Below are 18,338 nucleotides of genomic sequence, written 5' to 3'. Positions count from 1 at the left end.
AGTAGGTCAACAGGAGAAATAACTGAGGGAGAGCTACAGACTAAGGCCAGTAAGATTAAGAGGAAGAGCAGGCGGGGGTAGTTGTTGAACACAGCAAGACTGGTGGTCTGAAGTGCATTTGTTTCAACGCGAGAAGCATAACTGGTAAGACAGATGAACTTGGAGCTTGGATTAATACCTGGAACTATGTTGTTGCTATTACAGAGACTTCGTTGAAAGATGGACAGGATTGGCAGCTAAACATTCCAGGATTTAGATACTACAGGCAGGATAGAGGGGGGGAGGGGGGGGAAGGTTGTAAAAGGGGTGGGGGAGTTGCATTACTGGTTAAGGAGAATATCTTGGGTTCATGTCACACTATCTGTAACCTCCACGACTTGCCTGGGCTTGCAAAATCTCACTAACTGTCCTGTCTGGAGACAATACACAGCTCTTTAACCTGTGCTTAATGCTCTCTCCACTCACATTGTCTGTACCTTTGAGACTTGATTACCTGTAAAGACTCGCATTCCAACCATTATTTTGTAAATTGAGTTTGTGTCTTTATATGCCCTGTTTGTGAACAGAACTCCCACTCACCTGACGAAGGAGCAGCAAGCACTCTGAAAGCTAGTGGCTTTTGCTACCAAATAAACCTGTTGGACTTTAACCTGGTGTTGTGAGACTTCTTACTAAGGAGAATATCACAGCTGTACTGTCTGGAGGGTTCAGGCAGTGAGGCAATATGGGTCGAGCTCAGGAACAGGAAAGGTTCAGTCACAATATTGGGGGTTTATTACAGGCTTCCCAACAGCCAGTGGGAGACAGAGGAGCAGATAATGCAGACAGATTTTGGAAAGATGCAAAAACTGGGATGTTGTGGTGGGTGATCTTAACTTTCCCTATATTGACTGGGACTCACTGCTAAGGGCTTGGATAGGGCAGAATTTGTAAGGAGGGTTTCTTGAAACAGTATGTAAATCGCCCAACTTGGGAAGGAGCCATATTAGACCTGATATTGGGGAATAAGTCAGGCAAGGTGATCGAAGTTTCAGTAGGAGAGCATTTCGGGAACAGTGATCATTATTCCGTAAGTTTTAAGGTGCTTGTGGAAAAGGACAAGAGTGGTCCTCGGGCAAAGGTGTTAAATTGTGGAAGACTAACTACAACAACATTAGGCAGGATCTGGAGAGTATAGATTGGAGGAGGCTGTTTGATGGTAAATCAACATCCGACATGTGGGAGTCTTTCAAATGCCAGTTGATTGGAATTCAGGACCAGCATGTATCTGTGAGGATGAAGGATAAGTTTGGCAATTATCAGGAACCCTGGATAACGAGGAATATTATGAGCCTCGTCAAAAAAGAAAAGGAAGGATTCATAAGGTCTAAAACGCTTAGGACAGATGAAGCCCTTGAAGAATATAAAGAACATAGGAAGGAGTTAGGAGGGCTAAAAGGGGTCATGAAAAGTCCTTGGCAAACAGGATGAAAGGAAAATCTTAAGACATTTTATATGTATGTAAAGAGCAAGAGGGTAGCCAAGGAAAGGATTGGTCCACTCAAGGATAGTGGAGGGAATCTATGCATGGAACCAGAGAAAATGGGCGAGATACTAAATGAATACTTTGCCTCAGTATTGACCAAAGAGAGGGACTTGATGGATGAGAAGCCTAGGGTAGGGTGTGTAGATATTCTGCGTCATGTCAATATCAAAAAGATATTTCTTTTTTGAGAGTGCAGAGTTTGTATGTTTCTGTCAGGATTAAAGGCAAAGTAAATAGGAATAAGGAACCTTGGTTCTCGAGGGAGATTGTAACACTGATTAAGAGGAAGAGAGAGTTGTATGAAATGTACAGGCAGCAAGGAACAGATCAGATGCTCGAGGAGTATAAAAAGTGCAAGAAGCTACTTAAGAGGGAAATCAGGAGGGCTAAAAGAAGACATGAGGTTGCTTTGGCAGACAGAGTGAAGGAAAATCCAAAGAGCTTCTATAGGTATGTTAGGAGCAAAAGGATAGTGAGGGATAAAATTGGTCCTCTTGAAGACCAGAGTGGTAGACTGTGTATGGAACCAAAAGAGATGGAGGAGATACTAAATGGTTTTTTTGCATCCGTATTTACTGAGGAAATGGGCATGGAGTCTACGGAAATAGGGCAAACTGGTAGGGAGGTCATGGAACCTTTACAGATTAAAGGGGAGGAAGTGCTCACAGTCTTGAGGCAAATCAGAGTGGATAAATCCCCAGGACCGGACAGGGTATTCCCACGGACCTTGAGGGAAGCTAGTGTTGAACTTGCAGGGGCCCTGGCAGACATATTTAAAATGTCAGTATTCACGGGGGAGGTGCCGGATGATTGGAGGGTGGCTCATGTTGTTCCGTTGTTTAAAAAAGGTTCCAAAAGAAATCCGGGAAATTATTGGCCAGTACGTTTGACGTCGGTGGTGGGCAAGTTATTGGAAGGTGTGATAAGGGATAGGATCTACAAATATTTGGATAGACAGGGACTTATTAGGGAGAGTCAACATGGCTTTGTGTGTGGTAGGTCATGTTTGACCAATCTATTAGGGTTTTTCGAGGAGGTTACCAGGAAAGTGGATGAAGGGAAGGTGGTGGATGTTGTCTACCTGGATTTCAGCAAGGCCTTTGACAAGGTCCCTCATGGGAGGTTAGTTAGGAAGGTTCAGTCGCTAGGTATACATGGGGAGGTAGTAAATTGGATAAGACACTGGCTCAATGGAAGAAGCCAGAGAGTGGTTGTGGAGGATTGCTTCTCTGAGTGGAGGCCTGTGACTAGTGGTGTGCCGCAGGGATCGGTGTTGGGTCCATTGTTGTTTGTCATCTATATCAATGATCTGGATGATAATGTGGTAAATTGGATCAGCAAGTTTGCTGATGATACAAAGATTGGAGGTGTAGTGGACAGTGAGGAAGGTTTTCAAAGCTTGCAGAGGGATTTGGACCAACTGAAAAATGGCAAATGAAATTTAACGCAGACAAGTGTGAGATGTTGCACTTTGGAAGGACAAACCAAAGTAGAAAGTACAGGGTAAATGGTAGGACTCTGAAGAGTGCAGTTGAACAGAGGGATCTGGGAATACAGGTACAGAATTCCCTGAAAGTGACGTCACAGGTGGATAGGGTCGTAAAGAGTGCCTTTGGTACATTGGCCTTTATAAATCGGAGTATCGAGTATAAAAGTTGGAGTGTTATGGTAAGGTTATATAAGGCATTGGTGAGGCCGAATTTGGAGTATTGTGTACAGTTTTGGTCACCTAGTTACAGGAAGGATGTAAATAAGATTGAAAGAGTGCAGAGAAGGTTCACAAGGATGTTGCCGGGACTTGAGAAGCTGAGTTACAGAGAGAGATTGAATAGGTTGGGACTTTATTCCCTGGAGCGTAGAAGATTGAGGGGAGATTTGATAGAGGTGTATAAGATTTTGATGGGTATAGATAGAGTGAATGCAAGCAGGCTTTTTCCGCTGAGGCGAGGGGAGAAAAAAACCAGAGGGCATGGGTTAAGGGTGAAAGGAGAAAAGTTTAAAGGGAATATTAGGGGGGGGCTTCTTCACGCAGAGAGTGGTGGGAGTGTGGAATGAGCTGCTGGATAAAGTGTAAATGCGGGGTCACTTTTAACATTTAAGAAAAACTTGGACGGGTTCATGGATGAGAGGGGTGTGGAGGGATATGGTCCAAGTGCAGGTCAGTGGGACTAGGCATAAAATGGTTCAGCACAGACAAGAAGGGCCAAAAGGCCTGTTTCTGAGCTGTAATTTTCTATGGTTCTATGGTTCTATGATGGTATTGGGCGTCTTAAAAAGCATTAAAATAGATAAGTCCCCAGGGCCTGATGGGACCTACCCCAGAGTACTGAGGGAGGCAAGGGCGGAAATTGTTGGGGCTTTGACAGAAATCTTTGTATCGTCACTGGATACAGGACTGGAGGATAGCCAATATCGTTCCATTGTTTAAGAAGGGCATCAGGGATAATCCCGGAAATTATTGGCTGGAGAGCCTTACGTCAGTGGTAGGGAAATTACTGGAAAAGATTCTTTGGGACAGGATTTACTCCAGAGGGAGTAAAATGAGGGAAAGACAGTGGATGTTGTATACATGGACTTCAGTAAAGCCTTTGACAAGGTACCTCATGGTAGACTGGTATGAAAGGTGAAGTCACACAGGATCAGAGGAGAGCTGGCAAAGTGGGTACAGAACTGGCTTGGCCATAGACAACAGAGGGTAGCAGTAGAGGGGTGCTTTTGTGAATGGAAGGCTGAGACTAGTGGTGTTCCACGGATCAGTTCTGGGACCTTTGTTGTTCGTAGTATTTATAAATGATTTGGAGGAAAATGTAGCTGGTCTGATTAGTAAGTTGGCAGGTGACACAAAAATTAGTGGAGTTGCGGATAGTGAAAAGGATTGTCAGAGGACACAGCAAGATATAGACTGGTTGGAGACTTGGCAGATGGGGTTTAATCCGGACAAGTGTGAGATAATGCATTTTGGAAGGTCCAATGCATGTCGGAATTATACAGTAAATGGTAGAACACTTAGGAGTATTGACAGGCAGAGATTTGTGCATACATGTCCACCGATCATTGAAAGTGGTAACGCAGGTGGATGAGGTAGTCAAGAAAGCATATGGCATGCTTGCCTTCATCAGTCAGGGCATTGAGTATAAAAATTGGCAGGCCATGCTGCAGCTGTACAGAACCTTAGTTAGGCCTCATTTGGAATATTGTGTACAATTCTGGTTGCCACACTACCAGAAGGATGTAGATGTTTTGGAGAGGGTACAGAAGAGGTTTACCAGGATGTTGCCTGGTCTGGAGGGTGTTAGCTATGAGGAGACGTTGGATAAACTCGGTTTGTTCTCACTGGAACAATGGAGGTCGAGGGGTGACCTGATAGAGATTTACAAGATTATGAGTGGCATGGACAGAGTGGATAGTCAGATGCTCTTTCCTAGGGTAGAAAAGTCAAGTACTAGGAGACATGGGTTTAAGGTGCATGGGGAAAAGTTTAGAGGAGATGTGTGAGGCAAGTTTCTTTTTACACAGAGGGTGGTGAATGTCTGGAACGCGCTGCCTGGAGAGGTGGTGGGAGCAGGTACGATGGCAGCATTTAAGGGGCAACTAGACAAACACCTGAATAGGATGGGAATGGAAGTCATACGGTTTTAGTTTAAGCAGGCATCATGATCGGCACAGGCTTGGAGGACCGAAGGGCCTCTTCCTGTGCTGTACTTTTAGAACATAGAACATAGAAAAGCTACAGCACAAACAGGCCCTTCGGCCCACAAGTTGCGCCAAACATGTCCCTACCTACTAGGCTTACCTATAACCCTCTATCTTACTAACTTCCATGAACTTATTGTTCTTTGTCTTTGTTCTTTGTTGATGGAGCTGCACCCATCCAGACAAGTGAGGAAAATTCCATCAAACTCCTGACTTGTGCCTTTGTAGATGATGGAGTGGCTCTGGCGAGTCAGGTGGTGAATTACTTGCCACAGTATTCCTAGCATCTGACCTGCTCTTGTAGCCACTGTGTTTATGTGTTGAGTCCAGTTGGGTTTCAGGTCAATGCTAACTCCAAGGACGTTGATAGTGGGGGATTCAGTGATGGTAACACCACTGAATGTCAAAGGGCAGTGGTTACAGTGCCTCTTATTTGCAATGGTCATTGCCTGGATTTGTGGGGCACGGATGTTACTTGGCACATGTCAGCCCAAGCCTGGATATTGTCCAGATCTTGTTGCATTTGAATATGGATGGTTTCAGTATCTGAGGAGTCATGAATAGTACAAAACATCGGCAAACATCCCCACTTCTGACCTTATGATGGAGGGAAGGTCATTGATGAAGCAGCTGAAGATGGTTGGGCCTAGGACACTACCCTGAGGGACTGCTGCAGAGATGTCCTGCAGCTGAGATGATTGACCCTCCACAACCATCTCCAACTTAATCATCTCTTCTATTCTGGCAATAGAACTGAAGAATTGTGCTCCAGAACATGCTGTGCTCTTATTCAAACTGCTCCAATACAGCTACAACTGACATGTACCCATAATGTGGAAAATTGCCCAGGTGTGTCCTGTACATAAAAACAGACAAATGGGCAGAAAAGTGGCAAATGGAATTTAACCCTGAAAAGTGTGAAGTGATACACTTTGGAAGGAGTAATTTGATAAGGGAAGTATACTAGGTCTGACACTGGGAAGTTCTGGTGTGTTTGTCCAAAGATCTCTTAAGGTGGAAAGGCAGGTCAAAAGGGTGGTGAAAAAGGCATATAGCACACTCCCCTTTATCAATCGGGGTATAGATTACAAAAACAGAGTGTCATGATGGAGTTGTGTGGAACTTTGAGGCCACAGCTGAATTACTGTGTGCATCACATTATAGGAAGGACGTGATCCCACTGGAAGGGGTGAAGAGGAGTTTCACCAGGATGTTGCCTGGGATGGAACATTTAAATTATGAAGAGAGGTTGGATAGGCTTGGGTTGTTTTCCCTGAAGCAGAGGGGTGATCTAATTGAGGTGTTCAAGATTATGAGGGGTATGGACAGGGTGGATAGGGAGCAGTTGAAGGGTCAATTACGAGGGGACACAAGTAAAAAGTGAGGGGTGGGAGGTTACGAGGGAGATTTGAGGAAAAACCTTTTTACCCATAGGGTGGTGATGGTCTGGAATGCACTGCCTCGGAGGTTGGTGGAGGCGGGATGCCTCACATCCTTTAAAAAGTACCTGGATGAGTACTTGGCATGCCATAACATTCAAGACTATGGGCCAAGTGCTGGCAAGTGGGATTAGGTGGGCAGGTCAGGGCCTTTCATGCATCGGTGCAGACTTGATGGACCGAAGGGCCTCTTCTGCACTGTAGTATTCTGTGGTTCTGTGAAATCCAATCCAGTTATTCACCACCCCATCTGTCGACTCCAGTAATGTGATGGAAGGTATTATCAACACTGCTGTCAAGCTGTACTTAGCAATTACCTGCTCACTGATGCTCAGTTTGGGATCCACCTGGATCACTCAGTTCCCCACCTCCTTACAACCTTGGTTCAAACATGGACAAAAGAACTGAATGCCAAAGGTGAGGGTGACTACCCTTGACATCAAGCCATTTGCCTGATTATGGCATCAAGCAGCCCTAGCAAAGCTGGAGTCAATGGGCATCAGGGAAAACCCTCAGTGGTTGGAGTCACACCTGGAACAAAGGAAGATGGTTGTAGTGTTGGAGGTCAATTATTTCAGTTCCAGGACATCACTGCAGGAGTTTCTCAGGGTAGTATCCTTGGCACAACCATCTTCAGCTGCTCCATCAGTGACCTTACTTCTATCATAAAGTCAGAAGTGGTGACGTTCGCTGATGATTGCACAAGGTTCAGCAGGTTCAGCACCATTTGCAACTTTCAGAGACTGATTCCTTTAGTCCCAAGAGCTTTTTCTAATTCCTTCAGGGACGGCATGGTGACACAGAGGTTAGCACTGCTGCCTCACAGCGCTAGAGACCCTGGTTCAATTCCAGCTTCGGATGACTGTGTGGAGTTTGCATGATCTCCCATTGTCTGCATGGCTTTCCTCCGGGTGCCCCAGTTTCCTCCCACAGTCTAAAGATGTGCAGGTTAAATTGATAGGGACAATTGTCCCTTAGTGTCCCAAGATGTATAGGTTCTGAGGGGTAAATATGTCTGGTTATGGGGCTAGGGCCTGGGTAAGATGCTCTATCGGAGAGTCGGTGCAGACCTGAAAGGCCGAATAGCGTCCTTCTGTACTGCAGAGATTGTGTGTGTAAAATCCTTTTTGAAAACATACCAATGTTTTAGCCCCAACTGCTTTCTGTGGTAGAAAATGCCACAGGTTCACAACTCTCCAGATGAAATTTCTCATCTCAGTCCTAAATGGTCTACTCCAACGGTTCTCCAGGTTCTGTACTCACACGTCATCAGGAACATCCTTCCTGCATTTACCCTGTCTAGTCCTGTTAGAATTTTATAGGTTTCTGAGATCCACCCCCCCCACCCTCATTCTTCAAACTCAAGCGAATACAATCCAAACCAATCTCTCCTCATACGTCAGTCCTGCCATCCCAGGTATCAGTCTGGTAAACCTTCTCTGCACCCCCTCCATAGCAAGAATATCCTTCCTGAGATAAGGAGACCAAAACTGCACACAATATTCCAGGTGTGATTTGACTAAAGCCCTGTATAATCCAGAGGTGATTCACTTTGGAAGGAGTAACAGAGATACAGAGTACTGGGCTAATGGTAAGATACTTGGTAGTGTGGATGAACAGAGGGATCTGGGTGTCCATCTGCATAGATCCCTGAAAGTTGGCACCCAGGTTGATAGGGTTGTTAAGAAGGCGTACGGTGTGTGAGCTTTTATTGGTAGAGGGATTGAGTTTCGGAGCCAGGAGGTCATGCTGCAACTGTACAAAACTCTGGTGCGGCCGCATTTGGAGTATTGCATACAGTTCTAGTCGCCGTATTATAGGAAAGATGTGGAAGTGTTGGAAAGGGTTCAGAGGAGATTTACCAAGATGTTGCCTGGTATGGTGGGAAAATCATATGAGGAAAGGCTGAGGGGCTTGAGGCTGTTTTCCATAGAACCATAGAAAATTACAGCTCAGAAACAGGCCTTTTGGCCCTTCTTGTCTGTGCCGAACCATTTTTTGCCTAGTCCCACTGACCTGCACTTGGACCATATCCCTCCACGCCCCTCTCATCCATGAACCCGTCCAAGTTTTTCTTAAATGTGTGATTTACCTGCATTTACCACTTTATCCGGCAGCTCATTGCACACTCCCACCACTCTCTGCGTGAAGAAGCCCCCCTGAATATTCCCTTTAAACTTTTCTCCTTTCACCCTTAACCCATGCCCTCTGGTTTTTTTCTCCCCTAGCCTCAGCGGAAAAAGCCTGCTTGCATTCACTCTATCTATACCTATCAAAATCTTCTACACCTCTATCAAATCTCCCCTCAATCTTCTACGCTCCAGGGAATAAAGTCCCAACCTATTCAATCTCTCTCTGTAACTCAGCTTCTCAAGTCCCGGCAACATCCTTGTGAACCTTCTCTGCACTCTTTCAACCTTATTTACATCCTTCCTGTAACTCGGTGACCAAAACTGTACACAATACTCCAAATTCGGCCTCACCAATGCCTTATATAACCTTACTATAACACTCCAACTTTTATACTCGATACTCCGATTTATAAAGGCCAATGTACCAAAGGCACTCTTTACGACCCTATCCACCTGTGACGTCACTTTTAGGGAATTCTGTACCTGTATTCCCAGATCTCTCTGTTCAACTGCACTCTTCAGAGTCCTACCATTTACCCTGTACATTCTATTTTGGTTTGTCCTTCCAATGTGCAATATCTCACACTTGTCTGCGTTAAATTCCATGTGCCATTTTTCAGCCCATTTTTCTAGTTGGTCCAAATCCCTCTGCAAGCTTTGAAAACCTTCCTCACTGTCCACTACACCTCCAATCTTTGTATCATCAGCAAACATGCTGATCCAATTTACCACATTATCATCCAGATCATTGATATAGATGACAAACAACAATGGACCCAACACCGATCCCTGCGGCACACCACTAGTCACAGGCCTCCACTCAGAGAAGCAATCCTCCACAACCACTCTCTGGCTTCTTCCATTGAGCCAGTGTCTTATCCAATTTACTACCTCCCCATGTATACCCAGCGACTGAACCTTCCTAACTAAACGCCCATGAGGGACCTTGTCAAAGGCCTTGCTGAAATCCAGGTAGACAACATCCACCGCCTTCCCTTCATCCACTTTCCTGGTAACCTCCTCGAAAAACCCTAATAGATTGGTCAAATATGACCTACCATGCACAAAGCCATGTTGACTCTCCCTAATAAGTCCCTGTCTATCCAAATATTTGTAGATCCTATCCCTTATCACACCTTCCAATAACTTGCCCACCACTGACGTCAAACTTACTGGCCTATAATTTCCCAGATTTCTTTTGGAACCTTTTTTAAGCAACGGAACAACATGAGCCACCCTCCAATCATCCGGCACCTCCCCCGTGAATACTGACATTTTAAATATGTCTGCCAGGGCCCCTGCAAGTTCAACACTAGCTTCCCTCAAGGTCCGTGGGAATACCCTGTCCGGTCCTGGGGATTTATCCACTCTGATTTGCCTCAAGACAGCGAGCACCTCCTCCCCTTTAATCTGTAAAGGTTCCATGACCTCCCTACCTGTTTGCCCTATTTCCGTAGACTCCATGCCCGTTTCCTCAGTAAATACGGATGCAAAAAAACCATTTAGTATCTCCCCCATCTCTTTTGGTTCCATACACAGTCTACCACTCTGGTCTTCAAGAGGACCAATTTTATCCCTCACTATCCTTTTGCTCCTAACATACCTATAGAAGCTCTTTGGATTTTCCTTCACTCTGTCTGCCAAAGCAACTTCATGTCTTCTTTTAGTCCTCCCGATTTCCCTCTTAAGTAGCTTCTTGCACTTTTTATACTCCTCGAGCATCTGATCTGTTCCTTGCTGCCTGTACATTTCATACAACTCTCTCTTCCTCTTAATCAGTGTTACAATCTCCCTTGAGAACCAAGGTTCCTTATTCCTATTTACTTTGCCTTTAATCCTGACAGGAACATACAAACTCTGCACTCTCAAAATTTCTCCTTTGAAGGCCTCCCACTTTCCATTTACATCCTTACCAGAGAACAGCCTTTGCCAATCCACACTTCCCAGATCCCTTCTCATTTCATCAAATTTGGCCTTTCGTTAGAGAGAAGGAGGTTAAGAGGTGACTTAATAGAGGCGTACAAGATGATCAGAGGATTAGATAGGGTGGATAGTGAGAGCTTTCTTCCTCGGATGGTGATGGCTAGCACGAGGGGACATAGCTTTAAATTGAGGAGTGAGAGATATAGGACAGATGTTAGAGGTAGGTTCTTTACTCAGTAGTAAGGGCGTGGAATGCCCTGCCCGCAGCAGTAGTGGACTCGTCAACATTAAGAGCATTCAAATGGTTATTGGATAAACATATGGATGATATTGGAATAGTGTAGATTAGAGGGGCTTTAGATTGGTTCCACTGGTCAGCGCAACATTGAGGGCCGAAGGGCCTGTACTGCGCTGTAATGTTATATGTTCTATGTTCTAATTGCAGCAGGACATTCCTGTTCCCGTACTTGAATTCTCTCACTATGAAGGCCAATATACCATTTGCCTTCTTCACTGCCTGCTGCACCTGCATGTTTACTTTCAGTGATTGGTGTACAAGGATATCCAGGTCTCTCTGCATATTCCCCTCTCCCAATCTATAGCTATTCAGATAATCTGCCTTCTTGTTTTTGCTATTAAAGTGGATAACCTCACATTTATACTGCATCTCCCATGAATTTGTCCACTTGTCCAAATCATATTTGGACAATGGTTAGCACTGCTGCCTCACAGCACCAGGGACCCGGGTTCAATCCTGGCCTCAGGTAACGGTTTGTGTGGAGTTTGCATGTTCTCCCCATGTCTGTGTGGGTTTCCTCCAGGACTCCGGTTTCCTCCCACACACTGGATGTGTGGGTTAGGTTGATTGGCCATGTTCAACTGCCTTAGTATCAGGGGGACTAGCAGAGTAAATACATGGGGATGGGACCTGGGTGGGATTGTTGTTCGTGCAGGCTTGATGAGCTGAATGGCCTCTTTCAGCACTGTTGGGTTTCTATGATTCGCTGCATACTCCTCATCCTTCCACCCAGATTTTCAGTTGCAAATTTGGAGTTACTACATTTAGTCCCCTCATCTAAATCATTCATATACATTGTGAACAGCTGGGGTCAAAGCAATGATCCCTGCAGTACCCCACAAGTCACTACCTACCATTTGGAAAAAGACCCATTTAGTCCTTCTGTTTCCTGTCTGCCATCCAGTTTTCTATCCACATTGACATACGACCCTTAACCCTATGCACTTGAATTTTACACGCTGATCTCTTATATGGGACCTTGTCGAAAGCCTTCTGAAAGTCCAAACAAACCCACATCCACTGGCTCTCCCCCATCAACTCTATAGTGGCATCCTTGAAGAATTCAGTCGATTTGTTAAGCAGGACTTCCCCTTCGTAAAACCAGACAGACTATGTCCAATCCTACCACTGTTTTCCAATACTCTGCTATTAAGTCTTTCATAATGTACACTTAGCATTTTCCCCAATATTGACATCAGGCTTACAATAATTCCCCATTTTCTCTCTATTTCCCTTTTTAAATACTGGGGTTACACTAGCGACCCTCCAACCTGTAGGAACTGTTCCAGAAATCTTGGAAGATGACAACCAATGCATCCACTATTTCTAAGGCCACTTCTTTAAATACTCTGGGGTGTAGATTTTCAGGTCCTGGGGAATTACTGGCCTTAAATCCCATCAATTGCCCCAACACCATTTCCCCACTAATACTCATTTCTTTCAGTTCATCCCTCTGAACAAACTCTGTGTTCCTCAACATTTCTGGTACATTATTTCTGTCCTTCTTTGTGGAGACAGAACCAAAGTATGTATTTCGTTGGTCAGCCATTTATCCCTGCTTCTCACTGTAAAAGCTTCTATAGGTTTGAAAAGATTGGTGAAGAGTCCGTTTTTATGTTTCCTGCAGACTTACTCTCGTACTCTATGTTTCCTTTCTTTATCAATACCTTTGTACTCCTTGGCTGAATTCAAAACTTCTGCTTCTTTTCTGGCCAATTTGCATGCCTCTTCCTTGGATCTTATAGTATTTCAACTTTAATTTCACTTTAAGCCTTTCCAGTTTTATTTTATGCACCAGAGAGGAATGAATAATTGTTGCAGTTCACCGATGTGCTTTTTGAATGTTTACCATTTTCTATCCACCGTCATCACTGCAATTAACGTTCCCCAATCCATCACAGTCAGCATACTATTATAAGTAGTAAATGCGCCTAGTTTGGGGGCGTTTAAGAGATCCGTAGATAGGTTCATGGACGAAAAGAAATTGGTTTAGGTTGGAGGGTCACAGTTTTTTTTTAACTGGTCGGTGCAACATCGTGGGCCGAAGGGCCTGTTCTGCGCTGTAATGTTCTATGTTCTATGTTCTATGTTCTACTACTAGAACCATAGAAAATTACAGCTCAGAAACAGGCCTTTTGGCCCTTCTTGTCTGTGCTGAACCATTTTATGCCTAGTCCCACTGACCTGCACTTGGACCATATCCCTCCACACCCCTCTCATCCATGAACCCGTCCAAGTCTTTCTTAAATGTTAAAAGTGACCCCGCATTTACCACTTTATCCGGCAGCTCATTGCACACTCCCACCACTCTCTGCGTGAAGAAGCCCCCCCTAATATTCCCTTTAAACTTTTCTCCTTTCACCCTTAACCCATGCCCTCTGGTTTTTTTCTCCCCTCAGCGGAAAAAGCCTGCTTGCATTCACTCTATCTATACCCATCAAAATCTTATACACCTCTATCAAATCTCCCCTCAATCTTCTACGCTCCAGGGAATAAAGTCTATCAATACTACTATTGTAGTTTCCTTTATTTAGATTCAGGACCCACATCACTCCCCATCTTGAAGAATAAATCTATCAATCATCTCCAAGGGATCTTGCACAATGAGATTGCCAATTATTCATTGAATTGAATCCCAACAGTGCAAGAGAGGCCATTCGGCCCATCGAGTCTGTTCTAACTCTCTGACATAGCATCGTACTCAGGCCCTCTCCCCTGCCCTATCCCTGTAACACCACACATTTACCATGGCTAATCCATGTAACTTACACATCTTGGGCCACTAAGAGGCAAATTAGCATGGCCAATCCGCCCAACCTCACATCTTTGGACTGTGAGGAAACCACAGCACCTGGAGGAAACACATGCAGTCACTCAAGGCCTGAATTGAACCCTGGTCCCTGGAGCTGTGAGGCAACAGTGCTAACCACGTGCCACCATGCTGATCATTACACAATATTCAGTCTTGAGATGTCCTATTCTCCAGCTGGCTCCTCAATATATTGGTTCAGCAACCAACACAAACTCCAGGAATGCCTCATCTATGATATTTTTACTATTTTGATTTGACCAATCTATATGCAGATTGAAGTCACCCGTAATTACAGTTGTTCCTTTATTGCCTGCGTCTCTAACTTTCCATTTAATGCCTTCGCCATCAGTACAATTTGGGAGCTATATATAAAACCCCCACAAACTTTTTGGTCCCTTGGTGTTTTTCAGCTCTACCCATACAGATTCCACAGTGTCGGAACTAATACCTTTTGTCACTATTGTGTTCATTTCCTCCTTAACCAGCAGGGCAACTCCTCCGCCTTTACCTTTTTGTTTATCCTTCCCAAATACTGAATACTTGAATGTTCATTTCCCATCCCTGGTCACCCTGCAGCTATATCTCCGTAATCCCGACTATATCATACCCATTTACATCTGTTTGTACAATTAATTCATCCACTTTACCGAATGTTTGGTGCATTAAGGCACAGAGAGATATAGAAAATAGGTGCAGGACTAGGCCATTTGGCCCTTCGAGCCTGCACCACCATTCAATATGATCATGCACTTTCAGTATCCCACTCCCGCTTTCTCGCCATATCCCTTTAGCCACAAGGGCCATGTCCAGCTCCATCTTGAACATATCTAACGAATTGACCCCAACAGCTTTCTGTGGTAGGGAATTCCACAGATTCACAACTGAGTGAAGAAATTCTTCGTCATCTCAATCCTGAGTGGCTTACCCCTACTCTTAGACTGTGACTCCTACTTCTGGACTTCCCCAACATTGGAAACATTCTTCCTGCATCTAGCCTGTCCAGTCCCATCAGGATTTGATGTTTCTATGAGGTTTAAGGTGAGAGGGGAGAGATACAAAAGGGTCCAGAGGGGCAATTTTTTCACACAGAGGATGGTGAGTGTCTGGAACAAGCTGCCAAAGGTAGTAGTAGAGGCGGGTACAATTTTGCCTTTTAAAAAGCATTCAGACAGTTACATGGGTAAGATGGATATAGAGGGATATGGACCAAACGCGGGAAATTGGGACTAGCTTAGGGGTTAAAAAAAGGGGCGGCATGAACAAGTTGGGCCGAAGGGCCTATTTCCATGCCGTAAACCTTTGTGACTTCTCATTCATCGATCCAGTCTCTCTTCACATGTCAAGGCTTGTCTACTTAAAATTACTTGTCCCATTCCAGTATTTTACACTATGGCCCTGTTTGATTCTGGTCCATGGTTTCTCAGCCTATCCCCTTTTTCTTTTTCCCCTTGCTGTCTTTTGTTTTTATCCTCATTTCCCCCTCCTCTGGTTCCTTGCATAGGTTCCCATTCCCCCATTTTTTGGTTTAAAGCCTCCCCTACATCTCAAGCAAATACTCCCCCGAGGACAACGGTCCCGGTCCTGCCCAGGTGCAATCTGTCCAGTCCCAATCCCAGGAATCTGAAACCCTCTCCCTTTCTCCATCTCCTCAGCTGATATATCCTTCTATTTCTGCTCATGGCACTGAGGTCCTACTTTTCATTTTGCTTCCTATTTCCTACATTTTGTTTTTTAGGACCTCATCATCTTTGTACCAATATTTATCACGATCACTGGCAGTTCATCCTCCCCCTTCTGAATTTCCTGTAACTGCTCAGAGACCTCACTGACCCGAGCACCAAGGACACAACATACCACATGTTTAGCCACAGAAATGCCTCTCTATACCCCTTACAACTGAATCTCCTTGCTTTAGCACATTTTGTACTCTCCCCTGCAGCAGAGCAATGGTACAACAAATCTAGCTCTGCGTTGCTGCTTTTCCCCCGAGAGGCCATGTGGCACTTCTGTTTTGCAGAGGAATAGTTTCCTGCACTACCTGCCTAGTCATCTTGCTCTCGCCCATTCTCTTCCTGCAGTCTTAGACTGTGGTGTGACCACCTTTCTATACCATAGAATCCCTATAGTACAGAAGGAGGCCATTCGGCCCATCGAGCCTGCACTGATATCAATTCCACCCAGGTCCTATGTAACCCCATGCATGAACACTAATTCCCCTGACACTAAAGGGCAATTTACCATGGCTAAATCTACCTGCACATTTTGGGACGGTGTGTGGAGTTTGCACATTTTCCTTTTGTCTGTGTGGGTTTCCTCCCAGTCATCTGAAGTTGGAATTAAACCTGGGTCCCTGGTACGGTGAGGCAGCTGTGCTAACCATTGTGCCATCATGTAACATGCTCCTCTCTATACATGCTAACTACGCTCCACAGTGTTCCCAGCTGCTGCTCCAGCTCCAAAACCTGGGCTTCCAGGAGCTGCAGCTTAAGACACTTCTTGCTCCTATGCTGGCCCTGGATGCTGGAAATGTTCCCAGCATCCCACATAGAACAGGAGTACATCCTGGCTTTGAGCTCACCTGCCATGACTTACCCCTTTAAATTAATATCAATTACTCGAGGGCTGTTACAGTAGAACATAGCCCTTAAATTACGAACCACAAAATAAAGATCTTTCAAAGCACAAGTGATATTAAGTAGTAAATAAATACCTGACCATAGTCACCCAATCAGCTGCAAGCGCCCTGCATCACTTTTGAATCCTGATGGCACCTCCAAAGCTCCAAGCCAGCATTCAAATTTCTCACTGTACTCTTGCAGTGTTTTCAATCTTCTATCACACTCCTCTAGGTGTTGCTGACTGTCTATCCTGGAATCCTCCTCTGACACTCTCCTCTCGGTTTTCCCCTCAAGTCACTCATCATCCTGAATTGGAACTATAATCGCTGTTCCTTCACGGTCACTGGGTAAAATCCTGCAACTCCTTCTCTAACAGCACTGCAGCAGTTCACCACCACCGCTTTCTCAAGGGCAATTAGGGATGGGCAATAAATAGTGACTCAGCCAGAGATGCCCATGTCTCATTAATTGATATAAAAAATGATTTTAACAAGTTATTGTTTATCTAGTTGTTCACACCCATGGTACAGTCGTCAAAATAAGCATCCAAAATCAGCTCCGTAGTCAAGATGGTTATCTCCTCAAAGAGGCCACTAAACTCATGTTTGATAAGGATCATTAATAACAGTCACAGGCCTACTGAAAAATGTGACTCAATCAAGCAAAATCTAGAATAAAGAGGGACATGGTCCTGAGGAGCAGCATTACGCCTTTGGTCCATCTGAGCCTGCTCTGCCACAAGATCCAGACTGAGGCGGTTGAGGTCTCAATTCCACCAGTCAGCCTTCTCCTCCCCAAAAGCCTCAACTCACGTTGTTCCAAAATCTGTCTTATTCAGTCTGCACTGTCAATCTGAAAGAGCATCCTACCTCGTCCCACTTCCCTGCCTAACAAATGAGGCTTTATGGGTTAAATTACGATTTTTACTTAATGCCTGTACTTTCTATACTCCTCTGAGCTATCTGCAGTTTTGAGTATTCTTTCCCTGTATTTTTCTAGACAACCTTGGAGGGGGGATCTGGATAATCCTGATAGAAGTCTACAGGATTATGAGGGGCATGGACAGAGTGGATAGTCAGAAACTTTTTTCCAGGATGGAAGAGTCAATTACTAGGGGACACAGTTTAAGGTGTGAGGGGCAAGGAGATGTACGAGGCAGATTTATTATACAGAGGGTGGTGGGTGCCTGGAACTCGCTGTCGGGGGAGGTAGTGGAAGCGGATACGGTAGTGGCTTTCAAGGGGCGTCTGGACAAATACATGAATAGGATGGGAATAGAGGGATATGGTCCCCAGAAGGGTAGGGAGTTTTAGTTAAGTCGTGCAGCATGGTCGGTGCAGGCTTGGAGGGCCGAAGGGCCTGTTCCTGTGCTGTAATTTTCTTTGTTGAAAGGGAGGAAGGCAACATAACAAAGTGCTTGGCAATTACAATACACTTAAACCTACTGGTTTCTATGTTCCAACGATCAAGGGACATGGGGAGAGTGGGGGGAGGGAGGAAGGCAGGATCAGGATATTGGATTTGATGATCACCAATGATCAAAATGAATGGCGGATCAGCTTCATAAGGCCAAATGGCCGACTCCTGCTTCTATTTTCTATGTTTCTATGGTTACAAAGAAAATAGAAGCAGGACTAGGCCATTCGGCCCTACGAGCCTGCTCCACCATTCATTATGCTCATCTTGAAGAAACTCAGATCTGTCAAACACAATTTCCTTTTCAAAAATCCATGCTGACTCTGTATGATTTTCGAAGTGCTTGCTTATCAAGTCTTCAGATATTTCTCTCTTCTTCCAACCTTAAATAGCAGGGTTATGACTGCACTGGCACAAGCAGCAGTTTTCAAAGGTCCACAAGTTGTGTGTTTATTCAAATTATGTGCTCAAGGATCCAGCTT

At 44.8% G+C, this 18,338-nt stretch overlaps 1 protein-coding gene across 1 annotated transcript in view; it reads right to left on the bottom strand.

Annotated features, from left to right (window-relative positions):
• LOC144510995 (tRNA selenocysteine 1-associated protein 1-like) overlaps positions 1-18,338 on the bottom strand; it is a 93,546-nt gene that overhangs the window by 1,717 nt on the left and 73,491 nt on the right. The gene's annotated exons all lie outside the window — the stretch shown is intronic.

This window comes from Mustelus asterias, chromosome 2 (genome assembly GCF_964213995.1).
Source record: "Mustelus asterias chromosome 2, sMusAst1.hap1.1, whole genome shotgun sequence".
Lineage (NCBI taxonomy): Eukaryota > Metazoa > Chordata > Chondrichthyes > Carcharhiniformes > Triakidae > Mustelus > Mustelus asterias.
The sequence above is the reverse complement of the archived record's forward strand: the minus strand, read 5'-3'. Positions and strand labels throughout refer to the sequence as shown.